At 37.4% G+C, this 21617-nt stretch overlaps 1 pseudogene; it reads left to right on the top strand.

Annotated features, from left to right (window-relative positions):
- Positions 1–21617, top strand: part of LOC128520445 (uncharacterized) — a 126653-nt pseudogene that overhangs the window by 16717 nt on the left and 88319 nt on the right.

Here is a 21617-nt window from a genome sequence, read left to right as displayed (position 1 = left end):
TTAAAAAGGGAACATAGAGTCAATGCTCAAAGCAGAGCCACTACTAGGTGAGTAGATGCTCACGCTCTCCACCTCTGATGTGTGTGCTACTCTGAGCAGAGTGAATGCAAGGAAAGCAGCTGGACCTGATGGCATCCCCAGCCGAGTATTCAGACCATTCGTGAAGCAGCTGACTGAGGTCCTCACTCTGCTGTCTTCTTTAAGTCTGCAACCATTGTGCCAGTCCCAAAGCACTCCGCTGCAAAAGCACTCAGTGACTTTCGACCCATCGCCCTCACAGCCATCAATGTGAAAAAAAAAATGGTTTAAAAACTGAAAACACAAAATAAACAGAGCTCCGCCATCTACGCGAGAATGGATGGGGCTATGGAAACTAAAACAAAAACTGTATTCTCTTGGGCCTATGCCCTTACTGAGGATTTATATGAGAGAGGGAGTGTTTCTTAATGTGTGCTTTGCACTAAGGACTCAAACTTTTGAAATTAAACAGGGAATCAGACAGGGGTGCCCACTATCTGGACAACTCTACAGTCTTACCATAGAGCCACTGCTATGCAAGCTGAGAGCTAAGCTGCAAGGTTTTTCTGTTAGAGGATTACAGAAAAATATTTTTTTCTGTCAGCATACATTGTAATTGTTTTTGTAAAAAACCACAATGATGATTAAGCTCTGACCAAAAATCTAACCATGTACAGTATGCAGGAGCTTCTTCAGCATGAAGGGCAGTGACAGGAAAAAAGGCCTACAATCTTACCAGGTGGTCTTTAATGGAGTTGGCCGTATGTATCTTGCAGTGGTTTTAGGAACAGAAGATTGCAAAAACAAAAACTGGGAGGGTATAATGGAGGAGGTGTGTGCCAAGCTGTCTCACTGGACCTGGGTTCTGCCTCAGCTGTCCTAAAGGGGAGAATGCTGTTCATTATTGGAGGCTCAGGAACAAAACTGTGGGGAATTTCAGTCCTGAACTATTGAGTCACAAGTCCTCAAATAGCAGCTGTTTACATCAGTTGAGGCCAGGACTGTCTTCTGAGGGGGATCTGAGGAGGGACAACACCTGCAAAACAGCAGGTGAACTGTGCAAAGAAATATCCATGAAGTCAGGCTGCCTGATGGAGAGACTTGTGGTTGAGGGGATCTCAGAGCTACCTTGGCATCTCTGGGATGCTTTGGGACATAGTGAAAACTAGCAGCTTCTCTACCCATAACAATACTTTCAGCAAGAGAGGATCATCAACAAAAGGAAGGAGCCATTCTGTCCTTTTAAACACCTCTATTGTCAAGAACTAACCTTAGGTGACCAGAAGATGTAGCTTTAGCAGTTAGCCCTTTGAATGGTAAACACAAACCCGGAAGGACACGAATAGGCAGGATAGTCACACTATTTAGTCTAAGGACTCTAACGAATAGGGAGCTAGGGAAAGACACAATCTAACCCGCGTCCTATAAACACACACTCAATCTGAAAAAATCTGTCCATACTCGGGCCAAAGTACAAGCCAAAAGTCTGTCACTCTATGGAGTTTCATTATAGGCCAGGCTAAACAAAATGCAGAGGGTGGCACTCAGTTATTGAGCACATACCCTTGCTGAACCTAGACCTAACCAACAGAAGCAACCTCAAATCATAACACTGTCCCCACAGGGCACTAAACATGACGATCGATCTGGAACAGGGTAAAGCTGGACTTAAGTTTGGACAAAAGGTTAGTTATGATAAAATGATGAGCAGCTACTCACTACATGAGTTAAAGTTAAATAAACTGTTGGCAGCTGAAACATATTAATCACTACAGTATTTATCCAATGAATAACAGACTATTTGCTTAGTTAAATCCATGTGGTGACATTTATTTGGTGCAGCAGTTTATATTCACTGACATGGCACAACAAGACAAAATAATGCTTTACAATATTTTGTAACTTCAAATGTGAGGTGAGACTGAGGCAAGCAGATGGCAAATCAATTGACTGAGCTTTTAGATGAAAGATGTTTATATTTAAAGAGACATGACAATTTGTTTAACATCAAATCAGAGCTGATGCTGCGTTAGGTAACACTGTTTGAGATTAATATAGCACATTGTGTATAATAACAAACAATTAGTCTTATACTACCATGCTGCTAAACTAATCTTTTTTTTTTTTTATAACAGAAGCTATGCCAATAGTACTGGTTGCAGAACAAAGTAAGAGGGTATATAATTATTAATTTCCATCATGGTAAGGCATTTATGTCACTAGATTTGTAAAGGAGTGTAGATTAAGGCCGATTGCTCTTTGCAGTTTCTCAGTAACGTGACAACATGTTTTTGCCTCTGTATTTTTGCAACTTTAAGTGTGAAGGATAATGCTAAAAAAGAATGAGTACTTCTAGTTGCTGACATTAGTGACAACACATTTGTCTTTTGTGCCTTGTGGCTTTCACGCATCAACAACATAAAACATCGCTATAAATGGTAAAAAGTATGGTGTCTTGTTTAGTAAAGGATTTTAATCATGGCATTCTGTTCTTTCAAGACATTCTTAAAACGTTCTTATTGTTCCTAAAATATGTTAGTAGCTTTAAAATAGTTCTAAGGAACTGCATCTGATGAACCAGTAACAGGATCATGAGTACCCAAGAATCAATTATTCTGTTGTGATCCCAAAGAAGTGCTCATGTTGCACAAATTACTGAAAAATAATTAATGGTTATTAAAATGTAAGGGTGCCAAACCTTAAAATGCATCACAGCTTTATATGTATAAGGATGTGTAGCAATAGTCTGGCCAGAGTGATCAAGCTATCTACCACCCAAAGTTTACAATGGGATTTTGGCCATCCAAATGGATCTTGGAGTGGTAGTAGAAGGTAAAGAGGTCTGATGCATCATATCCACTTTCAAACTGAGTAGACAGCTGGGTGTGCATTGCTTACCAGTGTAAAAAAACATGCACTATAGGACGAAAGCAGGCTGGCAGTGTGATCTGTGATTAGTGTTTACGGAGGTGGTAAGTGTCAAGAAAAAAAAAAATACATGAATGGCACTAATTACCTACTGTAGATAAACACTGTTGCTGACCAAATACTTAGAGCTGTTTGGGAGGCACCTAGACTATGTTTGGCAGAGCCTAATAAGATTCTATTTGTCACCTACAGTACCAGTCAAATGTTTGGACACACCTTCTAATTCAGTGTGTTTTTGTTTAGGGATTTATTTTTTTACATTCCAGAACAACACTGTAGATTTAAAAATCATAAAATAACATATGCAATTATGTAATTAAGTAACAACAACAACAGTCAATTGTTATTTTACAACACAAGGGTTAGCTTTTCTGGAGCACCCATCATGCACCATGATGAAACTGGCTCTGAAGACCATCCCAGGAAAGCAAGACCTAAACCTACCTCTGCTGCAGAGGAGAAGTCACCGATCAACAGCACCTCAGATAAGAGCCATTATGAAGGCTATACAGAGCATACATAGAAGACACGTCTTAATAGCAACTGTTCAAACAGATTAATGCATATTTTGGGTGCCTTTAGTATTATTTTACAGTGTTGAAAGAAAAAAAAATGGAATTAGAAAGTACGTCCAAACCTTTGACTTGTACTGTATGAGACAGTGAAGTTATTTTCTTTACATACTCAAGCTTGTTAGGAAGAAAGCAGGTTCAACTGTCATACGGAACATTGTGATCAGTAGCCCAGAGCCTTAACCCTTAACCCTCTCAGCTCCCACTGCCATTTATATATATATATATATATATATATATATATATATATATATATATATATATATACACACTCACCTAAAGGATTATTAGGAACACCACACTAATACGGTGTTTGACCCCCTTTCGCCATCAGAACTGCATTAATTCTACGTGCCATTGATTCAACAAGGTGCTGAAAGCATTCTTTAGAAATGTTGGCCCATATTGATAGGATAGCATCTTGCAGTTGATGGAGATTTGTTGGATGCACATCTAGGGCATGAAACTCCTATTCCACCACATCCCAAAGATGCTCTATTGGGTTAAGATCTGGTGACTGTCAGTGGCGGCTGGTGGGGCTGATGTGACAAAATATTTCTTTGCTTTGTCCAATATAAGAATTAAAATCAACAGTTAGACGATGATTACAATTAACAGTCTTGCTTTAATCTCCTCCTCAAAATCACCAGTTTCACAGATAAAGTAAATGAACAAATTTCCATTGTCTAATACGCCATGCATGCTCAAGAGAGTATCAAATACATTAATCAACATCAAAGGGTATGATCAGCTGGATCACCTTTCGAGCAAAGTTGCATCTCAAAGTGGTTCACACAAAGAAAAACAGTTTTAAAAATGCAATTTAACACAACAGTCTAAAACGGGTATATTAATAAGTATCTCACCAAATTTGACTCTTCGCTCGTTAAGTTCGCCATCATTACTCTGATTGACCGCGCCTCAAAAGAAAAAAAACTTAAATCTCGCGGTATTTTCTGCTGCTTGGGGCAGAATTTTCAGCGCCCCAAGACCATAAAATTCTGAGAAACTGATTGGCCGCATATTTATTAATTTACCCTAGCAACAGTACATGACGGGCTATTTGGCTGCACTCAGGGGCGCTTTTTCTCAGCGCCCCATGACAGAAACGATACAAGTCTGTCTGTGGAAATTCACTGGTGAATGAATGTCACTAGGTGGGAAATGTTGTATATGTTATTCATATCGCATGTAGGCACATACTGGTGGGTAAACCGAATTTAAAAACTTAATTTGTAAAACTATATTTTACATTTTTAGCCCCTCTTATCAGGGAGGGCGGTGCCCCAGCGCCCCCTATGGGCCGGCCGCCACTGGTGACTGTGGAGGCCATTTTAGGACAGTGAACTCATTGTCATGTTCAAGAAACCAATTTAAAATGATTCGAGCTTTGTGACATGGTTCATTATCCTGCTGGAAGTAGCCATCAGAGGATGGGTACATGGTGGTCATAAAGGGATGGACATGGTCAGACACAATGCTCAGGTAGCCCGTGGCATTTAAACGATGCCCAATTGGCACTAAGGGGCCTAAAGTGTACAAAGAAAACATCCTCCACACCATTACACCACCACCGCCAGCCTGCACAGTGGTAACAAGGCATGATGGATCCATGTTCTCATTCTGTTTACGCCAAATTCTGACTCCACCATTTGAATGTCTCAACAGACATCGAGACTCATCAAACCAGGCAACATTTTTCCAGTCTTCAACTGTCCAATTTTGGTGAGCTCGTGCAAATTGTAGCCTCTTTTTCCTATTTGTAGAGATGAGTGGTACTCGGTGGGGTCTTCTGCTGTTGTAGCCCATCCGCCTTAAGGTTGTGCGTGTTGTGGCTTCACAAATGCTTTGCTGCATACCTCGGTTGTAACAAGTGGTTATTTCAGTCAAAGTTGCTCCACTATCAGCTTGAATCAGTCCAGGGGTTCTCCTCTGACCTCTAGCATTAACAAGACATTTTCGCCCACAGGACTGCCGCATACTGAATGTTTTTCCCTTTTCACACCATTCTTTAGAAATGGTTGTGCGTGAAAATCCCAGTAACTGAGCAGATTGTGAAATACTCAGACCGGCCTGTCTGGCACCAACAACCATGCCACGCTCAAAATTGCTTAAATCACCTTTCTTTCCCATTCTGACATTCAGTTTGGAGTTCAGGAGATTATCTTGACCAGGACCACACCCCTAAATGCAATGAAGCAAGTGCCATGTGATTGGTTGATTAGTTAATTGCATTAATGAGAACTTGAACAGGTATTCCTAATAATCCTTTAGGTGAGTGTATATAGTGCATCCTGAAAGTATTCACAGCGCATCACTTTTTACACATTTTGTTATGTCACAGCCTTATTCTAAAATGGATTAAATTCCATTCAGGCCTATATGGTAGAGTGGCCAGATGGAAGCCAGTCCTTGGTAAAAGGCACATGGTAGCCTTTCTTTTTTTTCTCCAAAAGGCACCTGAAGGACTCTCAGACCATGTGAAACAAAAAATTTCCAGGTCTGATGAGACACTCTGGCCACTCTACCATCCAGAAGGTCAACCATCTCTGTAGCAACCCACCAACCAGGCCTATATGGTAGTGGTCTGAGAGTCTTATGGCAAACTCCAGGCGGGCTGCTCTGGAGCTCTGACAGAGTGACCATCGGGTTCTTGGTCACCTCCCTGAATAAGGCCCTTCTCCCCTGATCTCTCAGTTTAGATGGCCAGCTCTAGGAAGAGTCCTGGTGGTTTTGAACTTCTTCCACTTACGGATGATGAAGGCCACTGGGCTCATTGGGACCTTCAAAGCAGCAAAATTTTTTTTGTAACCTTCCCCAGATTTGTGCCTCAAGACAATCCTGTCTCAGAGGTATACAGTACAGACAATTTCTTTGACTTTATGCTTGGCTTGTGCTCTGACATGAACTGTCAACTGTGGGACCCTATATAGACAGGTGTGTGCCTTTCCAAATCATGTCCAATCAACTGAATTTATCACGGGTGGACTCCAATTAAGCTGCAGAAACATCTCAAAGATGATCAGGGAAACAGGCTGCATCTGAGCTCAATTTTGCAAATGCTGTGAATACTTATGTACATGTGCTTCCTCAATTAAAAAAAAATGAAAAATTAATTTGCAAAAATCTCAAGTAAACTTTTTTCATGTCGTCATTATAGGATGTTGTGTGTAGAAGCTGGGAAAGGCTGGGAAAGTGGAATTGGTCTTATTATTACTGTAGGTTTATATGAAATGTGGGAAATCTGATGTCTGTTTTTTCCTGGGCTAGACTATATACTACCATTTAAAAGTTTTGGATCACTTTCTAAATCCATGGTTGTTCCTGATTTTTATTACTTTCTACATTGTAAAGCAATGCTAAAGGTCAAATATGCAATAATCTCCTTAGAACAGTTAACGTTGAGATGTATCTGCTACTTATGATCTGTAAAGCCTTATAATGGCTCTAATCTAAGGTGCAATTTTTTAGTTGCTTATGTTGTAAAAATTTATAGACAATGGCCATTATTCCCTTTAAACTTTGCTTTGGTGACATGGATAATGAACTTTAGAAATTAAACTATTATATATACACATGTACATATAAACAGGTAAATTTGCGTTTACATAAGATTTGAATAATACAAAATATGAATCAATATGTACAAATATATATATATATATATATATATATATATATATATATATATATATATATATATATATTTTTTTTTTTTTTTTTTTTTTTTTTTTGAAGTTATAAGCCTTCAAATATAGTTTCATATAGCAATGTTCAAAATCCAGTTTGTCTTGGTGTGGAAGCACTCTGAGTGTGCTCCTTTGTTTTCTTTGAATTTATCAAGATGAGCATCAAGGATATGGACTTTCAGGGACAATTTGCTGTAGATTTTTACCAGATGATTATGTAACATTTATGGCACATTTTACGGAGTCTCATGTATCAGTGTTTTGTAATGATCAGTATGTTTTTCTTTATAAAAAAAAAGTGTTTCAATTATTATATTTGGAAAGAAATGTAAATTTTTTTTTCTTGTTCTTTGCAGTTTTGCAGTAACATGCCAACATGTTTGTATCTGTATTTTTTGCACTTCAAGTGTGAAGAACGGATGCTATTAAAAGAGAACAACTGCTTTTAGTTGCTATGCCATTAATTCTAACAACTAATTTGTTTGTGGTTGTCACACAATATTAGCCATGACCATAAATGGTAAAATATTGTTGCATGTTCATTAAAGAAGCTTTGTAATTATCGACATAAGTATGGTATAAGAAGAATAAAACATTTCAGCATATGTTATTGTTAAACACTATGCAACACAAATTTAGTTATTTTTTAAATGCTTATGCTGTAAAAGTTTAGAAACTGGGCATTATTCCCTTTTAAATTTGCTTTGGCGACATGAATATTGTCCATAATTATTTTTTTTCTATTAAAATAAATAAATAAATTAATTAATTAATTAAAATTAAAAAAGTAAACAAAAATGTTTAGAACTGAGTACTTGATTATTATTTTGGAAATTTGCGGTAGTAATGTAAATCACTTTCAGGTATCAGCCCCAAATATACAGTACAGTAGTGTCTCATTATGTTATTATACACTCTTTCGTAGTGATGTACAAAGTCTAGCATATCATTGTGGAAGTGCTTACCTTTTTCCTCTGAGTATGCTCACATGTTCTTCTTAAGTTTATCAAGATGAGCATCAAGGATATGAACTTTCAGGGATATCCTGAATCCAATTTTGCCATTGTTCTTCACCAGTTGATTAATGTACTGTAGATGAAGACAGATTGTTCTTTGCAGTTTGTAACATGCCAACATGTTTGCCTCTGCATTTTTTGCAAGCGGGGCATTTAAAAAGGAACACCTGCTTTTGCTAAGCCGTAAATGCCAATGACTAGTTTCTAGTTTTGTTTTTTGGTTGTCACATAATATTATGTTGTAAAAATATTTAAAAAATGGCCATTACCCCTTAAAACCCATTGCCAGAGTTTTAACCAATTCCAGATAATTTCTGGCCATGTGATTGCCAATGTGCCCAACCACTGTGAAAAAGCTGTGTTTTTCCTTCCTACTGAGCCTTTTGGAGAATTTTGTGCACTCCCAGATCATCTTTATTTGTGGTGAAATCAAGACACCAGTTTTTACCTTTATACAGATTAGGGTCTCAAAGGTACTTGAAGGCTGTAGACTCCGTATTAAGAGCTGTGACAAATTGTTTCATATGACCCAATTTTATGTGCAATGATGGGAATTTCTGGTGGCTCACAATTGATGTTGGGCCTCTGCATCAATCCATTGTGGCTAATGCTTCCTGTCATAGGCCTCTGCACTGTCCCAGTTCTTGAGCCTAGTTGTCAAAAGCATGGCATTCAACTTTGTTAGACCAGGATTTTTTTATCTAGTCATTGAGGTATCTTTACTTGTAGTAGTATGGGTTTCTCTTAATAGCTCCACCTCTGAAACTCTTATTTTCAATGCCTTACTTGTTTGTCAAGAACCAACCTGAAGTGGTTAGTGGTGCGCCCCAGTATACAGTATATATTACTATGGAAATGTCTAGAAAATTCTAAAAGGTTCTTGAAAATTTCTACAATGACTACTTAAAGTGTTCTGCTAAAACTGGTATATTTAAAGATTTTTAAATTTAAGCCTTTTCCATTTACTTTAGGCATAAGCAATTGAGAAATGATACTTTCTTGCCAGGAATACAAAGTAAATATTTTGTACCATAGTGACAGTCAACTGTGGAATGGTCACAGTAAATCCACTTCACCATGAGAAGCATAATTGTATTTTTACAACAGCAATACATGTGATGTACTTCACCTGTGATTTCTAATGTTTCTCTCTCTACTTTTAGTGCTGATGGGACTCATCCACTGCACACGAACAGGTGATTCAGATATTCTTCTTTTTCCCCCCAGATTAAGTGATACTTTAGACCAAAAATTTTTATTATATAAAAAAAAAAAAACATATACAGACATACAATCACGAGTCTGATACGGTTCTTGATCTGCTTTGTCTTTAGCATTTGTATATATTTTTCTCTTTTCTTTTAAAGCACTACATGTTTTATTTAAACCGGTATTTTAATAGCACTTTTTTACACTTAGTGTGCATTCACGCCTAGTGGAAAATGCGACTATTTGACTGCAATCAGATGCTGAAACCATAGCAACTCTTACAGTACTTTAAAGCAACATATATTACCTAAACTTTTCATATTTTGCACAGTAAACAATAAACAATTATGTTTAGCCTTAATCTTGGGTAGGGATAGCTGTAAAGATCTTCATGTTTTTATTTTAACGTACAAAATATACTATATTGTATTATTGTATGCATTCCTAATTTGAGGTGGGCTGGGTTCAGATTGACTTGCCATGCTTCGAGAAGCCCTGGTATAGAGGCATGGGGTCTTGATGGTTAAAACAGAATAAAAGAAATTGTATTCAGACCTGGAACATCAAAGGGGATGTTTTAGCACTTTTATTTATTTTTTGAATGTCAGGAAATGAAGACATTCACAGCTGAAAATTAGGTTTATCAATACATGAGTCAAACATTACAAAATTTGAAGCAAGATCGAGGTAAAAAATACAATTAAAAAGAGCAAAAACATATCTTCAGGCAATCAGCAAACAACAACGAGCACAATGGAATGATCTCAGCCTCGGTGCAAAACACACTGCTTTAAAGTCATGATGACCAGTTTAGTACCTGTTTTGAACCACTTTGCTCCCCTGGCTCCTAGCTTAGTACTTTACTAAAAAAATCATGTCAATCAAAAAATAATTCATGCCTTCAAAATGAAGTTCTGTCATAATTTCAGTAGTAAATATCCAATGTTGAAAACAGGAAAAATAAAAACAAAAAACATTAAATTAGAATGTGTATCCAAACTTTTAACTGGTAATGTCATAAGCAATGGCTTTAGAGTAGCAATTGTTGCTGCACATCAATCTGGAATAAGTTATACATTTTTAAACAATTTGGAGTTCATCGCTCTACAGTGAGAAAGATTATTCACCACTGGAAAGCATTTAAGACAGTTGGAAATCTTCTCAGAAGTGGATGTTGCAGCGCATTCACTTCAAGTTTAGACTGTGCATTCTCAAAAAAAAGAAAAAAAAAAGAGCCACATCTCGGATACTACAGGCCTTACTGAGTATGTTAATTGTTATGGATAAGTCCATGACAGCAGAATTAGAGGACGACTGAACAAATAGGGTTTGTTTGGAAGAATTGCCAGGAGAAAAACTCTCCTGTCCAAAAAGAATATGGAAGCACAACTGGAACCTTGTGCTTAATTCAGAAGCAAAACTCCATGATCCAAAACACACCAGTACGTCTACATCAAAATGGTTGAAAGATAACAGAATGAGGAAGTGTTGCCTTCAAATTTAGAATTGAATGCCTTCCTCATTTTTTCAGCTGTTATTTACAGTCAGTTGCTGTAAATAAACATTTAATATAAAAAAAAAGTCTGTACAGTCCTCAGTACTGGAAAAATGGGAGCTGAGTGCCAAGGGTCCGATCTCCATTCATTAGCAGCAGCAACAAGTGGAAGTTGAAGGCACTGGGATTAAAACTGTGGCAGGCTGACAAAGTAGGCGTGGCCACATGCTGGAAAGTCGGTCACAGGTTAATGGTATTTAAGGCATAGTAGTCAGTCAATTCAATTCAATTCAATTCAATTTTATTTCTATAGCGCTTTTAGCAATTTTCATTGCCGCAAAGCAGCTTTACACAGTCAAAATAATTATTTAAGTTTGTATGAAATGTGAATTTGTATGAATCAAAATGGTCAGTTTGTCCCTGGTGAGCAAGCCGAGGGCGACAGTGGCAAGGAAAAACTCCCTGAGATGATAATAGGAAGAAACCTTAAGAGGAACCAGACTCAACAGGGAACCCATCCTCATTTGGGTGAAACAGAAAGCAGTAAATGATCTGCATTTATACAGTGTGTAGGGTGGGAGGCAGTTCAGCTATAATAGCTGATGTTAATTGATGTTAATATGGAGTCCAGGTAGTTATTGAAGACCCAGGTAGACTTGTAAGAAGTTCCAGTCATAAACTATTGAACTGTCAAGTCCCCAGAGAAACAGTTGCCAACACCAGTCAAGGCCAGAACCATTTTCTAGGTAGAGAGAATCATTCCCAGACACCAGACGCATCCCAGAGAGACACAGTCATGATCATGATCAGAGTCATGGTCAGCAGCAGCATTTCCAGAACCTACAGTAACACAAGGAATCAGACGAGGCTGTTGTATTCCTGTGGGTGCGGCAGCAGTCCAGAACTGGGGCATTAAAGTCGAGGCAGTGGCGATACCTTTATGGCGGCTGAGTCACAATAACTGGACCTGACTGAGAGCAGAAGTGCTGGATCAGTGAACTCAGTCCATTCTCTGATAGACACACAGTATGAAACTGAAAGCATGAAAATATGTATCTTATTGTTTAGTTGAGACCAGGATCATCACAGAGACAGAAAACACGTTTTCACTCTGCTGATAAATATATTTCAGGGTATTTCAGGCCCATCGGAATGAGAGAAGGTGTGTTCCAATCGACCTGAACTACCCTGAGAAGTGAACTGAACAGAGTATCACACTTAACAGCCATGTTAAGTGTGATTCCAAACTGCAGGGAGTGAAACTAATCAGTTCAAAAGAGAACTGCGACCAGTGTAGGGAACAACTGGGGAACGGGTCTTGATTTCATAGAATGAGAAAATGGAGCACGTAAAAGTATTTATATATTTATCCTCATCATTATTGAGGAAGACATCATATTAATAGGACAAAATCATTTAAATTCCTCAGTAGGGCTAGTAATCTGTAAAAAATTTTTATAAATCATACATCTTGTTAATTATTTAAATAATGGATTCACATGTTATTCATGTTTCAATAGTATATGTTTTATAATGGTAACAGGTTTTGTTTCAAGAAATATCCAATACATAATGTTGTTAGTGTGAGGGAAGTGACATTTGCGCTGGCGATGTTGCAGGGTTTTCAAAATATAGAGAAAGTTGCACTCTGAGCCACATACTCACATACTGTAACACGTGCACGTGCGTCCACATAGCGTGGGTGAGATCCCTGATTGGCTGACTGATTTTACAGTAGGATGGTTACATGGAAGTTCAAGGTAGTTGCAAAGCATATCAGTGTTGTTTATGAATGTAAAAATTCTCTGATTATCTGTGAATGTGAGAGATATTTGCGCTGATAAACACTTCATATAAGCCTTCTGTGTGTTCATCTATGGAGGACTCCAGGACACGAACAGTGTAACACTGACTGATGAAACAGGAGAGTTTAACAGTTTATACAAATCAGGGCAGTGAACTAGGTGCAGGTGAAAACCATTGACAAGTGCATCATGGGAAATGAAGTCCAACCGTCAGCAAGAAATACAGAAAGTCTCTGGACACAAGGCGCCCTCTAGGGGTTATTCCCTGACACATGGTCTAAGTCACAATATAATATCGGTAATGTCTTCATGTGAAATGAACTATAGTCTTATATTTAAGTAAGCGGGTGGTAGTTAAAGGGCCATTAATTCCTGCCCCCTATATAGTGTGTCTGTCTGGTGAGAATGGATACAGGGGCTCTTTAAGAGATGTTTGGTGACGTCATCACATGCGCGTGTGGCGCGGTGCACATGAGAGTGGAAATGGTGACAGACTTCACATGAAGTGTTTTACAGATAAAAGATCCAGAATCATTCATTCATAAAGTAAATCACAATGTTTAGAGAGGATTGGAGATTTCTTTTAATTGTGTGTTGTTGTTTTTTTTCGGATGTTGATGTTTGTTTGTAGCTAAACTATAACTAAATGCATTAGCTACTTCATTGGTAAAGATTCCAGAAAGTCCAACGGAAAAAAAAAAACTTTATCACCGCAAAGAGCCACGCAACAGATGTGCAAACAACAGTATCACAACTTACACACCTAATTACGTAACGCAATAGTTTTCATGGATTTAAATCAGCCTACCTCCTTTTATTTGACTCAGTGGGACACCTGACATTCCTTGGTTTCCCCAATCTTTTTTAGGTCTGGCTTGTATTCAGTTGTGGCTTCTCGTAGTAATTCTTTTACATACGTATCAGTAAGAACACAGAGATGCTTTCATTTCATGCGTTTCAGTGTCGAAAAAAAAAAAGTGATTCACATTGGGATATCTTTTAACCAGCACAATCTTCCAAAACTCCATGGTTCCTTCCTTCAGAACGCTTTCAAGTCTGTCATCCTCAGAAAGATTGATCATTTCAAGCTGAGATGCTGCTTCATCATCTACTAAAGGGGCTTTTAAACAGTCTGGTTCAGCAGTGAATGGGTTGATTAAAAATGTAATCTGTGGTCTTTTTTGCTGTAGGTTGGAGAATTTATCCTCAAAACTGTTCTCAAGCAGTGTTGCATATTGTGCAGTACTCCGTTTTACAATCTTTGTTGCTTGTCCATTTGCCTTCAACTAGGTTGGAAAATGTGTAAAGTCTCTCTTTTGGAGATGTTTCCTGAACAGCTTAAGTTTGTTGACAAATGTGAAAACACTCTGCTCCAGGTCAGGCAGCATCTTTAACCTCCCTTGCAGATCCACATTCAGTCCATTCAGATGATGCAGAATGTCGACCAAAAAAGCCAAATGTGAAATCCTTTGGGGATCATGTAGTTCAGGATAGTCCTTATGTTTCTCTGTAAGGAACAGCTTCACCGCATTCAAAAGCTCAAAGAAACGAGAAACCACATTACCTCTTGAAAGTCATCTCACACCGCAGTGCAGAAGCAGATCAGATGGAAAATCTTTATCAAGTTCATCAATGAGATTTTTGAACTGTCTGTGATTGAGAGCATGTGTGCGTATAAAATTGAAAATTTCCAGCACAGGTTTCATGATGTGGTCTAAGTTCAGCTTTTTAGACACCAAGTGTTCTTGATGAATAATACAGTGAAATGTCCAAAATTCTGGAAAACAATCATCACAGCCCTATAAAACCTTTCTCAGATTCCAACATGGCTGGAGCTCCGTCAGTAGTTATTGCTGTTAGTGACTGTGCAGCAGCTTTAAGAGTAATGTTGGTCAGGTCTGTGATTTATACAATAATTTCTAAATGGACTGGATGTATATTTATGAAGATATTTAAAAATATAATATAGATATATTAAAAAGATTTTAATCCAAACCATTACATGTTACGTGCCCTGTGCTCATTAGCATCATTGAACCTGATGATGTCACAGCTACACATGGTCAGGGACTTTGTGTCTGTCTTTGATTGATACAGTTTTCTATCCCGTCTTTACTGAGACATAACTGATGTCTATGTTGGGCGTCCCTGAGCTCCTGTAGGTGAAAGGTGCAGCCTAAATCCTGTTTACATGAAATAAACCTGCTTCCAAGCAGGTTTAAACTTAAGGACATGTAAGAATGAAACAATCCAAGATCAGGACAGATCCACAACAATTAAATCCAACTAACTGTGTTAGGGACGTACGAAGAACGGACCCCAGACCTGCACTACAGAAAAAGGCGCACACACACACACACACACACACACACACACACATACACACACACACACAGTAGGAGGTAAAACATAAGACAGAGATAAGATACATTAGAAAAACATGTCTCACACACACAAGAAAGACAACACAAACATTCAACAATGTTGACAAAATCACTGGAGAAATATCTCGCATGAGAGAGATGACACACAAACCAGGGAAACATGTCAAACATTATACAAAAGAGAGAGGGATACTGTACGTCTTGCCCCTGGATCAGTAGAAATGTGATCGACCTGTGTTGCTCTGAAATGTGCAAACAAGTGAAAAAGTGACAACCTGACATTTCACTACTTTGTCGTAATGAGGTAATGAGTTGAGTTAGTGGGAGGAGATACAGTAAGCAATAAACATTTCTTATAAGTAGCAGCAAAGATAAGAATAGTTTGTGCCAATTAGCAAGTGATGAATATTATGCAAAAATGTATTTACGGGTGGTGTGTACAATAGTTTGATGATTGTTGATCAGTGTGTTTGTGTTTATTGATTTATTAGTCCAGTCTCAATGCTTTGAGAAAGTTGACTTAATGTGTGTATGTGTGTGTGTGTGTGTGTGTGTGTGTGTGTGTGTGTGTGTGTGAGAATATGTGTTGAAATTCTATTTTCTTTGTACAGTGAGACCGCAGCCTGTAGTGAAAGTCCATCCAGCTGAGAGTGTGGGCTTACAGTTGGTTTTACACCTTCATTCATGAGAAATTTCACTGCAAGTCTCAGTTTGACTTGAACGTTCCTAGGATATTATTTTCTTGTTCTATAGTATATGTACACCGATCAGCCATAACATTAAGGTGGAAGGTGTCAGAACACACTGTCACTACTGTTTAGATGGCAAAGTGGGACGTACTGTAGAATCAGGACAATAATGAGGGTAACTGAACACACGGTGATACTGTATGAAAAAATGTGTTGTGCAAACAAGTGATAGGAAATCGATTGTGCATATGTTATCATTTTGAACTTTGCATTAATTTTTCTCTGCGATTGTACTGCCGCCCGCCGACCCAGGAGAAGCTCATTCTCTCTTCTCTTTGTTATTAGAGACCATAACAGAAAGGCTAAAAAATCATGAATGGAGATCTTTTAATTATTTGGTGAAGTCACGTGGTAAAAAGTCTACAGTAAAACCTATAGGTATGTTTAATAGTGAAAGTAACAACATTTCCATACACACAATGCTGCAAGATCACACAGGGCCGAGTATAAACTGTGTGTCCATAAGAAAACCACTTGTTAGTGAGACTAGTCAGGAAAAAGGCTTCAGTTTGGAGTGATGGGAAAGGTCATGTGACCTGATGAGCCCAGATTCCCTCTAGTCTATAGAGATGGGCGTGTCAGGGTAAGAAGGGAAGCACATGAAACGAATCACCCATCATGCATTGTGTCCACTGTACAGGTCTCTGGAGACAGTGTTATGATCTGAGGTTGCTTCAGTTGTTCAGACTCAGCAACATTATATAGTAATAAAGTGAAGTCAGCTGATGACCTGAATGTTCTGAATGACCAAGTTATCACATCAGTAGAGTTTTCCCCCCTGATTGCACAGACATATTTCAGGAATCATATTGTGCGTGTGGTTCTGGGAACATGAGGAATCATTTTCACACATGAACTGGACACCACACTGTGTGCTGTAATCAAAGCTAAAGGCGACTAAATGAAAGCTTAGTGAGCTTAATTAAAAAAAAAAAAAATTGGCCATGTGCTCCAATCAGCCATGAAATACACTAGTATTTTACAAAATGTGTTATAGGGTCAAAGGTCAATCCTCTCATTGACGATCTACAATTGAGGAGAAAGTATGATATGTGATGTTATATGTGTGTCAGATATAAAGCACGTATTTAAACAAATACAGTATGTAACTGCAATTTAAAATACAGAGTCATACAATCACACACACACACACACACACATACACACACACACTTGGATGTGAAATATGAGAGAGATGTGACAATTGCACACGAGAAACTTCACATAGAAGAGATAACACACATTATAAAAAGTCACACACACAAGAAAGACAACACTAACACAACAAATATGACACACTTACATATAAATAAATTTGTAATCAGACGTCTTTATTAATCAGGAATATGAGAGAATAGATGTTCATGCTGTAAAGGTAAAAACAGCTCTAATCTCTTCATCATTTCATATCAACAGCAAAACCCAAACCGACTGTGAAAGTTAATCCTAACAGCACCTACACTGGAGACAGAGTTACTCTGAGCTGTGATCTGGAGGGTACTGGATGGACTTTTCTCTTTTATGAAGATCAGACATCAAATCATCTCACTGAAGGAGCTTCAGATGCCAAAACACTTGAAGTGACAGTTTCTAAGAAAGGAGAAATAAAGTACTACTGTAAAGCACAGGAGGGAGAGTCCGAGTCCGAGTTCAGTGAAGCAGCCACAGTTACAGTGAGCGGTACGTCACTACAGGGTTAAAGTTAGTAAGTCTGTGGAAAAAACTATTTATTTTTAAGAAATCATTCTAATTGTGTATTTATATAAAATCATATTTAAATAATGTTTAGTCGTACTGTATGTGTTGAAGTTTTATTATCTTTGTACAGTGAGACCAAAACCCACACTGACAGTCCATCCAGCTGAGAGTGTGTTCACTGGGGAAAGTATGTGTCAGGGAAAACAGCAAGGAGACTGACTCTGACCATTTTAATAATTCATTAATAAATTAGTTATTTAATCACAGTAAAGCTTTACATTTAATATCCTTCTTCATTTTCATGTCGCCGTCACCCTTGGCTTGCTCATCAGAGAAATTTCATTCATTCATCTCGTTATCATCTAGACACATTTTTCTCACACACACACAATTTATTATTATTATTAATTCTTTATTATTTTATTATTATTTATTTATTTATTTATTTATTTATTTATTTATTTATTTATTTATTATTATTATTATTATTATTATTATTATTATTATTATTATATTTTTTTATTGAATTTCTTTCATCTTTGTGAAGCTGCTTTGAGACAATGACCATTGTTAAAAGCGCTATATAAATAAAATTGAATTGAATTGGATTTAATTTTCATCACGTGTCTAAATGTAAATTCTCAAAGTCAGTCGTGAGTTCTTTTACGTCATCACATAGAGAATATTACTGTTTTACTGTAGAAGTTATTAGTGTAATAAACACTACTTCACATTTGAATTGTATTTCATTTCTAACAGAAAAACCCAAACCAGAACTCACATCAAGTCTTACGGGAAACGTCCTGACAGGAAACTCAGTGACTCTGACCTGTACACTGACACCACAGTCTACTGGATGGAGGTTTTACTGGAACGCATCCACACAGAGCACTGAGACTGAAACTGAAACATTTAACTTCACCATCACACCAGTTAGTGTCACTGATGGAGGTCAGTACAGGTGCAGAGCTGGAAGAGGAAACCCAGTCTACTACACTCAGTACAGTAAAAAATTCTCACTAAAGGTTAAAGGTGAGTAAGAGACTTTCTATAAAGTGATTCTGTACAACACTGAACATATAAACAACACGTGAGCAGGTTTTAAAAAGTCTTTCAGTTAAATCACTGTATTAAAGTTAAAGAGAGACAGTGTGAGCTCGGCTGAACACGACTGGTGTGAAGTGAGCTGGAAAAGTTTAAATGGAAACACACTTATTTATCTTCAGAAGAAAATGTCACCAAAAGCTGTAAAAGTCTTTTAAAAGCTGCTGAACCTGTGTGTAGTCGCTCCCAACCCAACGACTGAAATAAACAAACCATGTCAGTTTGTTAATGCACAAAAACTAAACATTACTTTTATATTTGTTAATATTATTGTGCCATTATTTAGATTCATTTTAACAAAGGCATTTAAAATTAATAAAATGTGAAACCTACATGTATAAATGACCTACTTTTATTGTTTATGTTTACAGATTAATTGATTTACAGTGTCATGAAAAAGTACAGTATTCATATTAGATTATTGTTTAGTTGAAACCAGGATCATCACAGAGACAGAAAACATGTTTTCACTCTGTAAAGCTGATTAATGAGTAAAGATTGTGTTACTCCTCAACTGTAGAAAACTGTAAATACTCCTCAGGGTATTTCAGGCCCATCTGAATGAACCTAAAGAGAAGGTGTGTTCCAATCATCTTGAACTACCCTGAGAAGTGTACTGAACAGAGTATTCAGCCATGTTAAGTCTGATTCCAAACTGCAGGAAATGAAACTAATCAGTTCAAAGAGAACTGTGAATGGTGTTGGGAACAACTAAACACTGGGTCTTCACTTCACCGGTAAAGAGAAAAAAAACCTCTGAGCCACACAGTCACATACACTAACACGTGCGTTCCCAGGCCCTCCAAGCTCCCTGATTGGCTGACTGATTTGAGGCGATTACATGACAAATGTACTACAGGTTTAGAGTTCGACAAGAGAGATGTATAAATATTTAATCAGCATGGACAGCAAAAAGAAAAAAAGGGGCAGAAAAGGCCACATTAAAGAAGACGAAACCTGTTAAAGGAAGATGCAGGTAAATGTATCAGACTTACAGAGATACAGTTATGAGCCCAGATTTTTAGCAACGCAGCTGCTGAGACAGGTGTGTGTGTGTGTGTGTGTGTGTGTGTGTGTGTGTGTGTGTGTGTGTGGAGCAGACAGTGGAGCACTGAATAATATACTACTCTAACAGTGAGTGCTGTGTGATTATCTCAGTGTAAACAATAATAGGAATCAAGTTACCTAAAATTTCTTCTTTTCTTATTTCAGTTCAGTATAATTTCATAATCAAGAAAATTTCAAAGCATTTCAATGTTGTTTATGAATAAATGACTTAATGATATGGAAAATTCTCTGATTATCTGACACACATTATTATCTCTGATTATAAACACACAGAAGACTTATATTAAGTGTTTATCAGTAAATAAGTAAATGTCAAAAAAAATGTCATAGTTAGCATAGCGTGAGTTAATGTATCAGGTCAGTGGTGTCAGATGTGTATCAGTTTTAAAATGCATTAAATATGATGTTTGTATTTATAGCACTTAAGACTGAGGTTGGAGAGTAAATAAACTACACCATCGGATCTTGGGGGTCTAATTTACTGTATTTAGTTTTATCAGTGATGTAATGCTAAGGCATGTTATATTTAGAACTGCCACTGCCATATTTTTTTTTGCTGGATGTTTGCTTTTTATATTTTTTAATATACTGCACACCACAAAAAACAAATTCCTGATATTTACTTCATCCACATTATGAAAGTCCAGTTTGTGCTGTATGTAAATAAATAAAATGCATTAGGTATTTTATTGGTAAAGATTTGAAATTTCTGTTAAATTTCTACTGTATTACTTTCATATTAAAGGGGTCATATTATGCCATTTTAAAGATTGCTAATATTGCTTATTGAGTCTCTTAAAACAGGTTTACATGTATGCAAGGTCAAAAAAACACTTTAGTTTTCTCCAAAAATAGATTTAATTTTACCCCATTTCTAAATTATTCGTAAAAAACTCGTGTGAAGCAGTTCGAAGATTCAGTCTGTCTAAACCCCTCCTTTCCAGAAAAACGAAACGCCCATGATCATAACTGAACGACGGGTTTGGAGACCCGTCAATACATAGAAAACATGGTGTAGGTTTTACCGTTTAACGACCAGCTAATTTAATATTAACTGTGGCTATAAAAAATCGAGAGGTCTTTTATCTTTGTGTCGGTGTTGCGTTAAAAGCACAAACAAGTAGATAAAGCAATCGTGTATTATACAAAACTAAATAAAGTAAACAAAAAAGGTGCACCAGAACCAAACTAAGATATAAACAATATTTACAAACTATATATAATAAACGGTATGTGTATGTGAATGCGAGTGAGTCCGAAGTCCGTGTTTATTTTAAGTGTTTTAGAGAAGTATGGTTCGGTCCCCCGGGGAAGTCCAGGGAATATGTCCAGTCAAAGATAATCCGGTTAAAAAATCTTCGAAAGAAAATGATCCACAGCTGTTTCTTCAAGCAAATAATGGCAGCGCTGGTCCACCGTTTTGTTTTGTGTTTTGCCTTGTTAATAAAAACCTTGATTGAACCGCCAGCTCGCCTCCTGCAATTATGCCACGCACACACACACACCGACTGAGGAATCATGACACACACAGAGTCACAGAGTTATAGTAATCTTCTTAAGCGTCCTGCGGAACACTGCAAACCGGGTTACTTGCAATATACTAAACAATATCATAATATTATTATTACAGTAATATTAGTAGTGCGGTGATTAATATTTTAAATATTTTTATAAGTGGTGCTTGGGAAGCGAATCATTACTACTATTATTTCATAGGCTTATTATTCTTCTCTTTTTTTTTTTCTTCCGTACAAAAGTTTGGCCGTAACTAATCCCGTACTGTTAGTCGTAGACCCATGAAAGAGGTGTCGAATTGTGTGTCTTATTCAGTTTTCCCCTGACTGTTCTTGTGAATATAAATACTGATGCACTGTTTTTTGTA

The sequence above is a fragment of the Clarias gariepinus genome, chromosome 1 (assembly GCF_024256425.1).
Source record: "Clarias gariepinus isolate MV-2021 ecotype Netherlands chromosome 1, CGAR_prim_01v2, whole genome shotgun sequence".
NCBI lineage: Eukaryota > Metazoa > Chordata > Actinopteri > Siluriformes > Clariidae > Clarias > Clarias gariepinus.
Note: the sequence above shows the minus strand (reverse complement) of the source record. Positions and strands in the feature narration are given on the sequence as shown.